This window comes from Coregonus clupeaformis, unplaced genomic scaffold (assembly GCF_020615455.1).
Source record: "Coregonus clupeaformis isolate EN_2021a unplaced genomic scaffold, ASM2061545v1 scaf0460, whole genome shotgun sequence".
Taxonomy (NCBI): domain Eukaryota; kingdom Metazoa; phylum Chordata; class Actinopteri; order Salmoniformes; family Salmonidae; genus Coregonus; species Coregonus clupeaformis.
Window position 1 is genome coordinate 59527 of NW_025533915.1, and position 14878 is coordinate 74404.

Below are 14878 nucleotides of genomic sequence, written 5' to 3' on the forward strand. Positions count from 1 at the left end.
TTCTATTTGCTCCGCCCAGCCAGGGGAAATAGATCCCCTGCTGATTTTGTAAGTTTGCCCACTGACAAAGACATGATCAGTCTATAATTTTAATGGTAGGTTTATTTGAACAGTGGTAGACAGAATAACAACAAAAATAATCAGAAAAACGCATGTCAAAAATGTTATAAATTGATTTACATTTTAATGAGGGAAATAAGTATTTGACCCTCTGGTAAAATATGATTTGGGTACTTGGTGGCTAAACACTTGTTGGCAATCACAGAGGCCTGACGTTTTGTAGTTGGCCACCAGTTTGCACACATCTCAGTAAGGATTTTGTCCACTCCTTGCATTTTCAAGTATTAAGGTTTCGAGGCTGGACGCTTGGCAACCTAACCTTCAGCCCCCCCACAGATTTTTTCTGGGATTAAGGTTGAGACTGGCCAGGGCCACCCAGGACCTTAATGTGCTTCTTCTTGAGCCACTCCTTTGTTGCCCAGCCGGTTGGGTCATTGTCATGCTGGAATACCCATCCATGACCCATTTTCAATGCCCTGGCTGAGGGAAGGAGGTTTTCAACCAAGATTTGACGGTAATGGAACCATCCATTGTCACTGGGGGGTCCCCTTAGCAGAAAAACACCCCAAAGAGTAATGTTTTCAACCATGTTTGAAATGGGGATGGTGTTAGGTATAGGAGCATTCCTCCTCCCTCCAAACATGGCGAGTTGAGTTGATGCCAAAGTGCTGATTGGGTTATTGACCACAACACTTTCACCAGTTCTCCTCTGAATCATTCAGATGTTCATTGGCAAACTTCAGACGGCCCCTGTAGACATGTAAGCTTTCGTGAGCAGTGGGATTCCTGCGGGCGCTGCAGATTTAGTTCACGCCGTAGGTTACCAATTGTTGTCTTGGCAACTATGGTCCTCAGCTGTCTTGAGATCAGCTTGGACAAGATCCTCCCATGTAGTTGGCTGATTCCTCACCGTTCTCATGATCATTGCAACTCCACGAGGAGATTTGCATGGAGCCCCAGGCCGAGGAGATTGACAGTATTCTTTGTGCTCTTTCCATTTGCGAATAATCGCACCAACTGTTGTCACCTTCTCACCAAGCTGCTTGGCGATGGTCTAGGAGCCCAAATTCTTTTCTGCACTGAGAGGGGTAAATATTATTATATTAAAATGCAAACTGGTTTTATAAAACATTTGACATGCTTTTGATTTTTTTGTAAAGAGTTTCACTGTCTCAAATAAACTTACATTAAAATTATAGACTGATCATTGGTGTGTGTGGGCAACGAGACAAAATCAGCAGGGGATCAAATACTTTTCCCCTCACTCGTATGAGCCTTCCTCCCCTCAGCAGCATCCACTGAAATGCATTTAATAAGACAACAAATAAATGAAAAAAAAATGTTCAATATATCTTTCATTTTGGATCAAGGTGGCTAGTAGTTGTTAGTTGACAGCAAATGTGTGAGATGACGCTACCGAGCTTGCAGGGATTTGTAGTTTGCTTGATGTCTACTTTGATGCTAATTAGTATTTCTGAATGTGAGATAAATACAGCCGAATATATTGATAAAAGTATGTCAGGATTTAACAGTTATCAAAACGTCAAGCCAGGGAAAACCTACATGAAACATACAGGCCTTGTTTGAAGGGGCCTTAAACTCCCCTATGGGGAAAATGGGTTTTGAAAAAACCATTGGAACCATTTCCGTGTTTGAATCACAGATTTATGTGTATTTTGACGCGTCACTGTGAGGCTGGGTGCTTAAGAGTGTAAAGTCATAAGGTGGCGTGCGTGGCTCGCAAACGGCTCAAGCAGGCAGGGAACACATGCGCTAAAAGATACCGGGACATCTCTGAAAAATGTGCATTAATGTAGCTCAGCTGCTGCTATAGATGTCAAAGAATAATTTGTTCAAGGATATTTAACATTTCATTGCACAAATGTAAACCAGTCCAGGTTTCCCAATGTTTTTACAGGTTTAGTATTTCAGCAGATAGTTTTGTAAATCGTTTAGGTTTTATTTTGAAACACCACGGAAACCCCGGAAGTAAAGCACGGATCAACAATTCTTTAATTGTATCAATCTTTGTAAAGCAGTGCAGAGCAAGCAGTTAGTGTAAGCAGTGTTTTTTAAACCGTAATGCGACCATAAACGGTAAGGAAGCTTTTTCAAGTGTGATAAACCTGAATGCCACACGATTAACTAGTGACTTACTTGTTGCAGTTTACAGTATTAGTTGACTGGTTCTCAATAACTTAGTGAATAAGCCCAGCTATGTTGTTTAGCCTAGCCTACTACAGTTGCCCACAAGCAGATTTACGAGTGCCGCCTGCCACATGCAGTTGTTCCAGCTACAAAATCCCACTGTGCCATTAAACAATATTTGACTGGTTAAGTTACAGTAGTTATGTTTGTCAATTAACCTCATCGTTTATTCAATGAATAATGCTAGCTATGTTGTCTGATAGAGGGAGAGATGACAGTGCCAGTGGTGAACCTTTTCTTTTGCTGCGTGTGGATTCTGGGAATCTACCAGCTGGGTGCATGTGGAGCATACTGGAGACATGGAGACAAGCTGCTGGGCCCTCTCAGGGCATGTGCCGGCATCCGCTGAGCTCTGTGGCTGCAGTGATGATCACTGCTCCAGACAAACTAGAGGTAAGATAGTAAGGTCTTTCATCATCATCCTAGTCTTCTTCTTCCTTCATCTACTTCTTTCAATTTGTACAATAACTGAGAGCACACATGTGGTATTTTTCCAATAGCGTGGTCAAAGAATTTATCTTAGATTTGCTAAAGATGATAGAAGCTAGAGGCAGGGTTGTGATTATTCATGCTTATACCAGGTAGTCACTTACTAACTCAGAGAGAGCTGCACACTGAGTATAACCCCACGGTTGTGCGTCAAGTTACTAGATGTCATGGGTGGTGGAATATTTTGATACACACGAAAACTGCTGAGCGCAAAACCCAGCAGCTGCCATAGTTTTGACACAAATCCGGCGCAGCCTGGCACCTACCACCGCACTCGCTCAAAGGCATAATATTTTGCCCTGCTCCAACCACCCTGAATGACACACATACACAAGCCATGTCTCAATTGTCTCAAGCTTAAAAATCAATCTTTAACCAGTCTCCTCCCCTTCATCTACACTGGAGGGAAGTGGATTTAACAAGAGACACTTCAAATAGTGGATCGTAGCTTTCACCTGGATTCACCTGGTAGTTATAAAAGACAGTCACTGTTTTGTATTACTCAGTGTATAGAAGAGTCATATTCAGATGCATGTGCACACATAGTTAGACAGGCAGGGTTACAGAACCAGGTTGGGTTGAATGGGAATAAATTTTTATTTTATGTTTTGTACACTCAGTGTATTTCTTGAGTTAAAATACATCTACAGTAGATAACTGGGTGTTAATAAATCTTGTTTCATTTGTGTGTTTATCCTTCTTACTTCAGCAATGGAGCTATTCATGTGTGGGAGTAAACAAAACTCAAGGCTATAGAACTAAACAATGGTTGCATTGATATTAGCATGCATTACACAGCCAACAGATTGTGTAATAAGTGCATGTTTTATTATAGAATCATACAGTGTTGTTAAATTAATTATTAAAAACAAGAAAAACAAGCATCTGTCCCTTTGTTCTGCCCAGGAGGGCATCGAAGAGTTTCTGCTCATGGCGTCTACAGTAAAGCAGGCAACCCCTTCACATTCCCATAACAAATTCAAAAAGCGGCAAGAACACCATCGTATCCAGCTTTGCCTGGAGGAGGACCTCATAAAGGTAGCCTGCCACAAGCCTGGAGCAGATTATATTACTGTATCTTACTATAAACCTTGACTTTAACACAAAGTTGTGTAAATGTATGAGGAGATGGCATTGTTTTGCCGATATGCATTGTTTGGTAGTTTGTGGTTTAGCAGTCAAGGGATGAGCACCTAATATTTAAGCAAGACATGTGGTGAAGGAACAATTATAAATCTCTTTCACTACATATTTTAGGATTTGCTCTTACCTAATTCATTTGCTTTTTTTTTAATTTAAGGTATTTGCCATAGTTTTGTGCCTGTCTATGCTGGAATCAAACCGGTAGAAATGGCAAGGCGACAGGTAATAACTTTAACTGCATCTCAAACTCAACCAAATGGATGTTATCCATTACGAGCTTACTGTTACTTTCTGTTTGTTTATAACTGAAAATCAATAAACTAACTGTAACACATATCCTTCAGAAATGGATTGACGGGGGTCACTTGATAGTCTCCCCATCCTGCCAGAGGGACGTATCATCACAGTCTCCCCCTTCGCTGGTCCCGCATATCTGCCCAAAAACACAGAGGGCTCATGAACCTCCACCTCAAACTGGCCAACATGGACGTAATAGGGAAAAATATCACTGTTTGATTACCATTCATAGGGATACAGACAGTACACATCTTCTGACAAGTGTGCATTGCATTCATTGTATGGTTTTCAAGACCATGTTTTTGCATTGTTAAGTGGAACTGTAATTTAGTGGCTGCCTAGACACAGTTCGTTTGCAGTATGTAAATCTATTTGATTTGGAGACGTTTTTGTTGATGTTTTGTGTTGTTATCCCTCATTTTCAAGGAGAACATCATTAGGTTAAACTAGTCCTTGTTCCTCCATAGAGGGGAAAGCGATGAACCAGTATTGTAAAGAGGTATGACGTATGCAGTGAGGTTTTGAAGACAGAAAACTGGATCCAGTAGGGTTGTATTTCAATTGAGTATTTTTTTTGTATTATTTAGAGAAGAGCAGTAATTTTATAGTGATAATTTTAAAATATGGTTATTTATTTATAAAAAAATCAAATTATTTATTTTAGATTTTGAAGTGATAGATTGTTTAAATAAATAATGTAAGTAAAATGTACTTCATTTGCTCTTTGGTAATATTCACTGCAAATCCACTGTAGCCCAAATCAACAGTAATAACTACACTATAATCTGAGGGAGACGTTGAATATCAGCCAACTGCGTGTAACTATATCTCTGATGTGTGAGGTAGCTAGGCCTTGATGGACTTCCTGATGAAAATCAGTCTTTGAACATCGCCACCATCAATTTTCAGCAGCGATCCATTACCCCTGAGCCAGTAGTGGCAGGCGATGGGAATCACTAGGGTACTTGCCAGGCCACATAATATAATGGGCAGTGGCGCCACGCCTAACCCATGGAGGTTTAGCTCCTCCAGGACAAGATGAATATCCAGATGTTACCACATAGAAATGGTTGTTTGAACTCCGCATGGTCTTCTCCTCCTGGGAGGAACCATTTAACCTCCGGTCCTCAGGTATCAACTGCACTGTATTAAAGATCATTATTTTTACGGTAGTTGAACTCACACACACTCACTACAGACACTCTCCGGATTTCTGAGGATATGGTTTCATGCCTGATAGACACCAAGGCAAAATGTACTGGTTAAAAACACTCACTGTTTTCAAATCCAGTAGCAATTGCTGAAATACTCTAACCCCAAAACATCAAAGAACCATATCAGCATATATTAACACTACAAGGCTGAATTATCATAATTACTTACCCAATGCACTGATAAAAGCTCTAATTGTCCAAAAAATAATTTGATGAGTTGAGATAAATAACATGTTTCGCACTACACACTCATATCAGCATGAGGGCAAAGAGCTGAGATTTAGTTGGATCAGAAAACACACAATGACTATGACATTTTTTTGTGCAATCATAAAATGATCTGTTGTATCACAATCAATGTCAAATGTAATCAGTTGTAATCACCAACTAGGCCATACAGTCCTGTAAGTAAACAGGATTTGTCCACACACTAAAGTGAAGTGCCCATGGTGTTTTCCTACTGCTATCCAGCCCCTGCTGTTACAAATAATGAGCCAAGGTTTTGTCACAGTCCCACCAACACCTGGGGGACATAGATTTCCTGGCTATATGGTTTATAGGCTTTCTCCTCTCTGGAGGAAAACGCTACTCTAAATAACACCAGACGACCAGAGGGGCTATTTACAGAAACGTTAACTAAAAAGACGAATCGTAACTTCATTATTCCACTGCCTACTACAATATGTCTTCCTCTGTTAGAACACCTGCAAACAGTTATTGTGTGTGCAGTTTATTGGAAAAAGGTTTTGCATTATGATTGCAACCCTTGCATTTATGTCGATATCCTTCAACTGTGAGAGGTCCACAAAAGTCCAGGGCAGCTACATTCATTTGAATACCAAATGAAAAAGCAAAGTAAGCAATATGATCATCAGATGTCCTACCAGACATTGCTGTTGCACTTGCACCATGCAAATAATGCTGAGTGGGGTGGGCATTACACTTGGTCACACAAACATTCAATTAAGAATAACATCCTCCCCATGTCCCGATCCTAAACCTAGGACTGTGATGGAGGGCAAACAAACCAGTTTGAGGCTGGGTATCTCTGTCTGCATCCAAATGACTATATCCTATATAGTGTGCTACTTTGACCAGAGACATATGGGCCAGGTTACAGTAGGGCACTAAATAGGGAATAGGTGCCATATCTTTGAGGTGCACACTGCATTAACAGGCCTGTCCATGCAGCTGTGCTGCGCCACCTCCCCAAGTCAGGAGCAGAGAGGCTGGGCTGGATGATGGACAGGTGGCTAAGCCAACACAAGAAATATATCCAAATGGCACTATAGTGTATCACGTTTGACCAGAGCCCTGGCCACTGGTCAAAAGTGGTGCACTATGTAGGAATAGGGTGCCATTTGGGGACCTAAGCCTGAGTCAAAGAGACAAGATAAATAATATATTCTATCAATACCAAAATTGTTGTGGATGGATCCAATAATGATCAGCCGCCTCACAGATTACAGGCATGATGGAGGAAAATAATTAGATTTATAACAATGTCAGAATATCAATCACAGTTATAGTGATAGTGGCTGTAGTTCTGTAACGGCAGTGGTAGTTATTGGTAGCATCAGTAGTGCTGTTGCATGTGGTGACACCACACAAATCAGATCATTATTCATTTACATTAGAAAAAATGTAAAAAGTAATGAACTGTTGAAACAAATTAACACATAGTAATAACAAAATAACAAATGGTACATAAAATGCTACGTATAGGTGTGTGGTGGAACGTCACAAATAAATCATATAAATGACTAAATGAGCTGGAGAAAGAAAGCACCTTTAATATTCAGATTTTTGCTAATGGTAGTTCAGACAAAAGACTGCTGATATAGAGTTAAAGGGAGAATAAGATACATATTAACTAAATGCTTCAGCAGAAATTCGAGATCAAATGAAGAGCCAAACTTAAAGCCAGTCTGCAATGAAGATCTGCCGCGGCTGTGGCCATACAGGGGATGAGCGAGACTAGGGACTCTGGCTGACTGTACTGACTGCTGGCATTAGACACGGTGCAGCTCTGCTGAACATCTTAATACAGCTCTATTTGTTAATGCGTTTTCATGTCTGTTCATGCTGGTTGTCCACATGGTTTCATTGCTTGGATGAACAGATGCCTTTTTACAGAGACCCTGTAGAGTACAAATGATGAACAGTGATTAAATGATCATCTGTACTTCTACAAGGGTAACAGGTTATTGTAGCGCCAGGAGCATATGGTAGAAATGGACCTTGTGGTAATCAGTGCATTGAGTTGCTCTGCTATCCTATACAATGTGCTAGGTTTTCTGCTATATATCTCTTTACTGTATATATGAGGACTCGGCTCAACAATCATATTTGATTCATATTGCGTTTTTACAAATACATTTTGTCACAAAGTGCTTTAAAATACATTTTAAGAAAATAGCAGCCTCCGCATAACCCTCAGGGAGCAAGCATAGGAAATACAATTCTACTGTATATTTTAATGGATGTGTTCTGAGAGGGCAAATATAAATGTCTGAGTGATTAGCAGATGCCCCAGTGGTAAAATGTAAAGTAGATCCAGGTACTTCTACAACAACAGTTAAAAATGGGGGTATTTTCCTCTCCTTAGTCTCTTTGTCACAGATTGTTTACATACATACTAAAAGATTGGTTTGGGGCAAACATGATGTGGATGGTGGAAGCCTAATGCTCCGGTGGCCGCCTCTCCCACCATCTCTTCTCACACCTGCAGAGCTGGGACAGGAGGAGGCAGGAGGGCTGCAGCCAGGGCTTCCATAGGAGGTGTCCTAAAAGAAGTAGCTGGTCTGAACGGGTGATGTGATCCTAGGGCCAACGCTAGCCCGGATTCTAGAAAAAGTGGGGTGGGGTAGGGGCGGGGTTCGAGGGGTGTGGGAGAGGTCAAAGAGCAAAGGGGGACATGGTAGGTACGTGAGAGGCGGGCAGAAACAGGCATGGGTATGCATGCAGGCTGTTCGTTTCGGGGGAGAAGTGGAGGAAAAAGAACACCTCATATTGAAATAACCTTTAAAGATTTACAATGAATATAACCACAAGTAGTTTTAATAAAATGTTAAAGGAATCAATATAATTATAGCATGAAGTAATTAATTTGATTTTTAAAAACTATTACATTGGAAATGTGGATTTATTGTTGGGAGGATGCCACCCGACAGCGTTGAGGTAGGCATTACAGTAATGGAAGAGAAACTCATGCTTTGATCTTCAACTCTCGCAGCAGTGTGAGAGGTATGACGCCATCACTCTAGGAAGAGAAGACACACACAGAACAAAAACAACACACAACACAATAAATATCTGAGACACAGAAATGGGAGCACAATGTAGGAATGGATCCTGTAGACAGAAAGACCTCAAAGGCCTCTTGAAAACTTTTTGATCAAAGTAGATAGTGATCCGTTTTTGAGAGCTTTTTCATGGAGATTTTTCTAGCAGGTCCTGGAGACACTATTGTGAATATAATGTTTGGTAGGGTGATTCAGAGCACTAAGATGTGCAGATATGTTATGGTGATCTAGATCTCCAAACACTGTGGTTTTGACTGACAAGATGAGGCTTCTGCCAGAAAACCTACCTAGTGCTTGGGCTACTGGGATAGAAATAGAGGTCTTGAACAAAACAAAAAGCCCCCAGACCCTCAGCAATTCACACTACTCACCTGTCCCCCAGTGCCATCCCCGGCAGCTTCACCACAGTAGGGAAGATGTCATGTTGGGTGGTGGGTTATCAAGTTTTTCTCAGTGTGGACCAGTCAACGAAGCAGTCGGAACCGATCCCCCACTCCCAGTTGGTGGATTTCCCTGCTGCTCAGAGACAGATCGGGAAGCACTTTTGTGAGGACTGAGAATATGGGAAGTCCTTCATCACGACTGAAATATAAGGCTTATTTAGAACCTTTCATGCAAATGTCTCGTTTATGAGGAAGATAGATAATCTGTGCAATTTCCTCTATCTACTAATTTATTATTCTATTCTATGCATTGACTGGCTCTGACCTTTCCATTTACATGTTTATTAATATACTCCTACTAAACCACTGTGCAGATGCAAACTAAAGCCTTTCTGCACCTGCACTTCAATGTTGAATATTTTTACTTCTATTTAAAAAAAATTTAACTATTAATTAAAAAATGTTTTAACTGAAAATTTGACATCTGGCTGTTTCGGCCTCTGTTGACTGTTCTTCTGAAGCTGTTAGCTGACTGTACCTTGTATATGCTGTTCAGCCCCTGTAGCAACTCCCCCCTGTTACAGACTGTACCTTTGTAGATGCCGCCCCAGCCTCTGTGCACCTCCCCAGACTGAGATCTCCTCAAGGTGCTGCCCCCTGGTCTGGAGGTCAGGTAAACCAGTGTGTTTCTTTCAGGTTAACCGCCTCCAGAGTCTGCATGAGTGACCTACAAACAAATGTTATGAAACAGGACTTAATAGGTAAAAACCAATCAAAATTTCCAACCTCTCAAATATAATTAGTGTGGATATTTCAAGTCTTCCAAACCTTTTAACTTATTGGACATAAAAAAAAGAAGGCATAAATAATATGCCATTTAGCAGACGCTTTTATCAAAGCAACTTACAGTATGAATAATTTTTAGTATGGGTGGTCGGGGATCGAACCCTAACTCGTATAATGCTCTATCAATTGAGCAGGAATGATAGATATAGAGTAAATATTAACTTGAACAACACTCCAGTCCACTTCATGAACAGCGCTCAAGATACAGGATTGGTTCCTGGAAGCTGGAGATGCAAACATGGTTGTGTGCACTTGAATGAAGGAGAAGAACAACAGGAAGGGTAGTGCAGAGTTTGTCAAAATAGGGTAAAAAATGTAAAATGGAATAAAATAATTGTAAGATAACTACTGTGTACAGTTACAGTATGCTTTATTTAGACAGTCACCTAGGTCACCAACCCTTTACACACAATACTTAGATCTTCCCACTGCTAGAGCACAAACAAAACATCAATAATAAAACACACTCACGCACGCACACACAAACATGCAATTTGGCTTATTCTGTCTCAATCTATCATGTAGTAGGGGAGCAATAACAAAAACTCACCTTTCTAAAAAGTCACTGCTTCATCTGTCATTCTCTGGGTTAGGTTCTCTGAGACATATGGCTGCTCGACCACCTCCCGGTTCTATCAGAAAGCAGTTGATGGGGAACGTGATGACGAATGTAACAAAGAAGCCACCGCGCCCACCAACGCCACCACACTCAGCACCAACTTCCTCCGCACGGTGACCACACCCTCGCATGCAGGAGTGGTCAGCGGTAGCCACACCCACTCCCAGGGTCTTGTAGGGTAAAGTTGAGAATCTTTACTATCCTATCCCTGAGGGACAATTTGCTTTATATAAAAGTCAACTAAATTACATACAACAAACAGTTGAGCACTAGTTGATGCATCATGCCAACTCCTTATACTTTGGTTGGCTTGATGGCGACAGAATGGGCTAGGAAGAGCACAAACAGATTGGGACATGCTACACCAGGATAATAATCAAGTAAAAATATCAATGTAATACTGTAGTAAAATAGCTGAAGCACACCCCCAAAAATGGTTGGAGAGGTGCTGACTAATGGAGAGTAAACTGTTTTTTAAAAAGTGTAGTGCTATTCAGAAACTCAGCCTAAAACCCCAAACAGCAAGCAATGCAGATGTAGAAGAAAGACACTCTATACAGTGCCTTGTAAAAGTATTCAGCCCTTGGCGTTTTTCCTATTTTGTTGCATTACAACCTGTAATTTAAATTGATTTATTTGGATTTAATGTAATGGACATACACAAAATAGTCAAATTGGTGAAGTGAAATGGGAAATAACTGTTTAAAAAAAATTAATAATGGAAAAGTGGTGGTGAATGATTACCCCCTTTGCGCCATGATTGGTGAAAATACCTCAGAAGTACAAAATAGTTAAATAAAGTACCGGTGCAATCTAAGTGTACATGATTTAGCAGTATATATACACACCTGCTCTGAAAGGCCCCAGGAGTCTGCAACACCACTTAAAAGGGGCACCACCAAGCAAGCGCCACCATAAAGAAAAGCTCAAACAGTCAGGGACAAAGTTGTGGAGAAGTAAGATCAGGTTGGGTTATAGAAAATATTGAAACTTTGAACATCCCATTGAGCACCATTAAATCCATTATTAAGAAATGGAAAGAATATGGCACCACAACAAACAAGAAGAGAGGGCCGCCTGCACTCAAAACTCACGACAGGCAAGGAGAGCATTAATCAGAGAGGCAACAAAGAGATTAAAGATAACCCTGAAGGAGCGTAAAACACGGAGAGATTGGAGATATAAGGACCACTTTGTACACGGAAGAGTGGCCAGAAAAAAGCCATTGCTAAGAAAAAAATAAAAACACTTTTGGTGTTCGCTAAAAGGCATGTGGGAGACTCTCAAACATATGGAAGAAGGTACTCATGGAATGAGATAAAAATAAATTGTTTGCTATCAAGGAAAACACCCCATCATCCCGAGAACACTATGTTTTTCACCAGCAGGGACTGGGAAACTGGTCAGAATTTAAGGAATGATGGATGGGCTAAATACAGGGAAATTTTTGGAGGGAAACTCTTTTAGTTTCAGAGATTTGAGGATTGGGGGAGTAATTCTCCAGCAGGACAATGACCTCTAAGTATACTGCTAAAAGGAGGTTAAGGGGAAACATTTAAATGTTTGAATGTTGTCAAAGCCTGACAATCCAATTGAGAATCTGTGGTATGATCTTAAAGATTGCTGTACACCAGCGGAACTCCATCCAACTTGAAGGAGCTGGAGCAGTTTTGCCCTGAAGAATGGGCAAAAATCCAGTGGCTAGATGTGCTAAGTTTATAGAGACATGCTAACATAAGAGACTTGCAGCTGAATGTAAAAGTGGCTAAATTGATTTGGGGAAAATATGCTCAATTCTTTTTGTTTTGTTTTATTTCTTGTTTGTTTCACAAGAAGAAATATTTTGGCATCTTCAAAGTGGTAGGCATGTTGTGTAAATCAATGATACAAACCCAAAATCCATTTTAATCCAGGTTGAAGGCAACAAAATAGGAAAAATGCCAAGGGGGGTGAATACGTTACAAGCCACTGCAGAAAATGATTAAACCAAAATATTGTATAATAAAAATGATTGTATCTCTGTGGACATCACCTTGAAGGGTATGTGTGCTTGGACATTGGTAAAGATGGAGCCGTGGCCGGGCTTGACAGTCACGCAGGTTGGTTAGGGTTATGACCGTGAGAAGTGGTGGGAGCCGTGGAGCACTGGGGTGGCGGACAGTAGTGTGCGCTCTCTCACAGTTAAGACTAAGGTGATTTTCTACAGTGGAGGAAGGGGCAGATGATGGACCATATAAACTGGCAACTTCTGAGGCATCTACAAAGAACAACGGCCTTAAATTACCACACGTAAAGTAAGCAACAGGAGAAAAAGGAGAGATGCAAATTAATTTAAAATGTAACTTTGGGTTATGAAAAGTATATCAAAGAACAAGACCTTGAATGTAACTCAAATGTAAATGTGCTTTAGTCGTTGTCTGGACAACCATTGAGAAGGCAATTTGAATATGAAAGCTATTATATATTAAAATCAAATCAATCAGTGTAGCTTATAGGTTTTACAGTCAGAATTGAAAAGACATTCAAACAACAAAAAGAAATTGCTGCAACTAATCAAATTAACTACTGCTGATGGTTCCTATTCCAAAGTGAGAAGTATTGATAAGACTCAAGAGGATAATGGAAATGGGTTATATGTACAGTTTTATGGGACCTAAAGACGCTTTAAAATAAAGAAAAACAAAGGAGAGGACTTTGGTCACCTATGAGAGCAGTCTCGTGAGCCCTGTCGTGGGCTATGACCTTGGCAAAGGTGACTTTTACTGGGAAGACCGCCAGATGCAGCAGAGATAACATACACCCCTAAGTCCAAGGCCAGCCATACCTGTTCAAGACAAAAATAGGATCAAAAATGTATATCAAATCACAAAGTGGAGAGAGTAACAAAAGTATAAAATAACAGTGGAATGATGATGTATATTATCCTGCTGCATTGTGGTGAACATGCTATTTATCATGTTCTATGAGCTGTTCTTACACTTAGCCTTTACTAATGCATAGCTAACGCTACATAATACTAGTTCGATATCAATACTAGGCTAGTGATCTGTTAAGTGATCAAATAATACTATAGGCAAAGCTTTGTGTAACCCCAGGAGGTAGGCTATACATTGAGCTGGTGTGTAGTAGTATTTTATTATATTGTATTATATTTAAGGATACGCTGTCGCGCATGTGACATCAAATTTGATTGGATTTTGTTGTTTGTGTCTCGCTCACCAGATCAAGTATTGGGATCGGCCTGTCAGGAAAGGCTGGCTCCTACTGGGCGTTACAGAGAGGGGGCAGCAGCGAATGTGTGCGCTCAGCCTCGACTCCTCTGAGCCAGCATGTGATGCTGGGGGTCTGCAGACACAACAACACAACACGGTAGGGATATCTGGAAGGAGGTCTTTTTAGTATGTGTTTAAAGGTGAGCACAGAGCAATAAGCAATAATTAGAAATTAGAATAGAAGGAAATAGAATCAAACTTGGATTGTCTTCGAGAATTGTGGAATCACAAACTACAAATGATAAGTATATGTAATGCAGGAATGACATGCTTAGGAACATGGGAAAGAACATAAAAAGCCTGCTGCAGCTTATACATCACTGAAACTTACGCAAGGTTGTGTTCCATAGCAGCCCAAGTTCAATCCCCAAGTGTCGATTCATCATCAGGACAAAATTAGGCCCTTTGTATCATTCAAGGCACAGCACACGTAAAAACAACAGTAGAAAAGCATGGGATATGGGACATTTTTCAAGGTAACACTGGACAAACTAGAGACAGAGGCAATATTGGATAGGGTAAAAGCTTAAGGCGTGCACATCACTGAGGACTCAAATGGTGAACCGACATCGTGGGTTACTGAAGAAATCGGCATTGCCAAGACCAAACTCCTACAGATGCAACATTGAGAGCATTTTGTTAGGCTCCATCACCGCCTGGTACGGCAACTGCTGGCTCAACGATGGCCCTCCAGAGGGTAATGGGCAGTCAACGCATCACCCGGTGGGCACGCTGCCTGGCCCTCCAGGAAAGCTAAAGCAAGGTCAAAGGAAGGTAAGAAAATATTAGACTCAGCAACCCGAGCCACAGTGACGTTACTAATCCACAGGACAGAGACAGTAAGTCAAAGCTAAGACAGAGAGACTAAAACGTTTTATTACCAGGCATCAGCATACTAGCCATCTACAGGTGAATGGACACAAACACTAATCACACACACACCTCATAATCACAAACACACGCCTTTACAACACACACACACACACACTGAACCACAGATCACTTCCCCCTCACACTGTCTATTTAAATACTTTATCTCCGA